Here is a 2851-nt window from a genome sequence, read left to right as displayed (position 1 = left end):
CTCCCAAGTAGCTGGGACCACAGGCGCCTGCCACAACGCCTGGCTATTTTTTTTGGTTGCAGCCATCGTTGTTGTTTGGCAGGCCCAGGCTGGATTCAAACCCACCACCTTAGGTGTACGTGGCTGGCGCCTTAGCCACTTGAGCCACAGGCGCCAAGCCTAGCAGCAAACTTTTAAGAATTATTCAACAGCAAGTATGGTCATAGAGAAGAAATAATTTTCAAAGTGAGAAAAAGAGCAAGCAATTGAACATAAATCTCTTCTGGAAAACTCAACCCTTCCCACTACAGTTAATCCTCAGTTGACTGGAGACATAGGGAAGTATGCAAGAGAGGTCATGGACAACTCCACATTGTGGCAAAAACAAAACCTCCCACATCTAAAGTACATATTGCACAATGGTTTTATAACTGTCAGTAATACGTCCTATTATATAAATGGTAGATTTTCAAAAGAAATGAAATAACCATATGAAATGTTGAATGAAATAAATTCAGTTGTGTTTCCTAGTTGTTCCTGGAGTGGCTTTTGGCTTATTCTACCCAATCGTCCTTGAAGGAGTTACTGTAGATGAGGATGGAGCAAGTTTAAGATTCATTGTATGGAAAAGATATATAGGAAACAAAGACCAAAAGGTCGGTGAGCACTCGCCTGCTCACACCTCTTTCCCACATACCTTTGTTTCCTGCTTGCAATCAGTAACCTGATTTCCTTCTGACTTACCTTCTTCATCTGGTGTTAAGCGATCAACTTTTCATAATCTCTCTGGCCATTCTCACATTTGTTTATGTGAAAATTGGGCAATGCTTTATGAGCAGATCTCGCAAGTATACCCCTCCCTGCCATTCTAGCTCTGTCATGCTTTTTGGTTTTGATTATGAATCATCTAGAAATTATTTAATCCTCTCCCAGGTAATTGAAAGATGATAATTAGTCCAAATTTCAGAAGGTCGAACATCCACAGTTTGAAACAAAAGCAAAGGTACGTTTTGTTTGACATAGGCAGAAATTTATGCAGACCTTCATTGCATTGTGACAGCTTAGAAGCTGCTTTTTAGACATTGCCACCAATAACAAAAATGAAATTGAGGAGACTTCCTATATGAGACTTCCTAACTTTCCCTCTTAGTAGTCTATCAGAGATGAGAAACTCTTACTTCGGCTTCTTCTATTTTTAATCATTGCACTTTGGAGAGTGAAGAACCAGTCCAAATTGGCATGGTGGTTACACCACAAGGCTTAACATAGTCTTCTGTTGTCTTGTCAACGAATTTGTGTTGTGTGTCAGCACTAAGATAAAATGGCAAAATAAGAAGAATAAAGTGTAATAGCAAAAGGACAAATAACTTGTGTTATTGGTTAAGACCATAGCAACATTAGAAAGCAGCGATTGAAAAAGGCACTTTGAGAAAGGTATCATCAGACCAGCCCTTTCTGTGGTGGAGGTTAATCTCTCCTGGGCCCAGCTATAGAAGCCGGAAGCCTGGAACGGGCTTGTGTCCAAAAAAAATCAATTTCTAATTTGAAACAAAATCATTTTTGACTAACAGGGGTTCAGAACCCATTACTTTTTGCTGTATAGTCTGCTGACATTTCAGCACTTTCTGTTGTGCACAATGAATCCTAATAGTCATTTTATAATGTTGCTATCCCAATCAATTTAACCAAGAGAAAGCTGTTACAATTCTGCAAAGTTTTCAGGAACAGTTTTCACTCATGGTTTTATTTTTTTCATTAAGTTACCCATTCTGCCCCTCCCCTTTTGAGGGAGGTTGTAGTGTTGCAGTAGAAAAAGAAACTTTTTCATCATTTAAAAGAATTCTTATTTTAAGGTATTCATAGGAACCTAGAGCTTTTCTCTTCTGCTCATGAAAAAAGCTGTCTTGCATTTTTCTGTTCTTTTATTCTAATAAGGAGTTATTAGCAAAATTATAATCTACCCGATCACTGAAAGAGCTGAAGTGGCCCCTTTGACCATTCTGCCCATTGCCAAGCTGTTGTATGCAGATTACAGTAGAGGGCAAGGTTATTGCATTGGCATTTGCTGTGGCACCCAACCAACTGGGAGAGATAAGCTTTGCAAGACGTGCTGCAGCGGCTTTGGAAACCCTGTTTATCGTAAGGCCAGTGACCTAGCACTAATTACCTAAGTTACACTGCTTGGTTTAGTGCTTCCTTAATTGCTTTCCGTCTTCAGTGTGTCTGAATTTTTTAATATACTTTTCTTCTGCTTTATATCCTTTGTTTGTTTTGTTACCCTTTAATCATTAAGTACGACACAGGACATTTACTACAGGACCATTAATCTTTATTACCATGCTCTTACTCCTTTCTCTCTCCTGTTCACCTCACCATTCTGCCAGCTTCGTTCATTGATGCTAAACGTGTAAAAAAGAAAAGCCCAGTGATAGCAAAAATATGTACAATATTCTCAGAATTATGCTTAAAATATTGATTGTCATTCATCAGTGCTTGAGATTTTATGTTGGTTGCTTTTATTGAGCTGTGTAGAACAGGGAGAGATTACTTAGGAAATTCTAAACTTGAGTCAAGAACTTTGAAAAGGGCACTGCCCATAGCTCAGTGGTTAGGGCACTGGCCACTTACACCTGGGCTGGCAGGTTTGAACCCAGGCTGGTGGGTTCGAACCCAGCTTGGGCCAGCTAAAACATTAATGACAACTGCAACAAGAACAAATAGCTGGGCGTTGTGGCAGGCACCTATAGTCCCAACTACTTGGGAGGCTGAGGCAAGAGAATCGCTTAAGCCTAAAAGTTAGGTTGCTGTGAGCTGTGACACTTCGGCACTCTACCCAGGGCAACAGCTTGAGACTCTATCTCAAAAAAAAAAA

General features: G+C 39.9%; 1 protein-coding gene across 1 annotated transcript in view; it reads left to right on the top strand.

The window, feature by feature from the left end:
- The window catches only part of KIAA1328 (KIAA1328 ortholog), a 292039-nt gene that overhangs the window by 235274 nt on the left and 53914 nt on the right, over positions 1–2851 (top strand). The gene's annotated exons all lie outside the window — the stretch shown is intronic.

This window comes from Otolemur garnettii, unplaced genomic scaffold (genome assembly GCF_000181295.1).
Source record: "Otolemur garnettii isolate 467f Iridium unplaced genomic scaffold, OtoGar3 scaffold00012, whole genome shotgun sequence".
NCBI classification, from domain to species: Eukaryota; Metazoa; Chordata; class Mammalia; order Primates; family Galagidae; genus Otolemur; species Otolemur garnettii.
The sequence above is the reverse complement of the archived record's forward strand: the minus strand, read 5'-3'. Positions and strand labels throughout refer to the sequence as shown.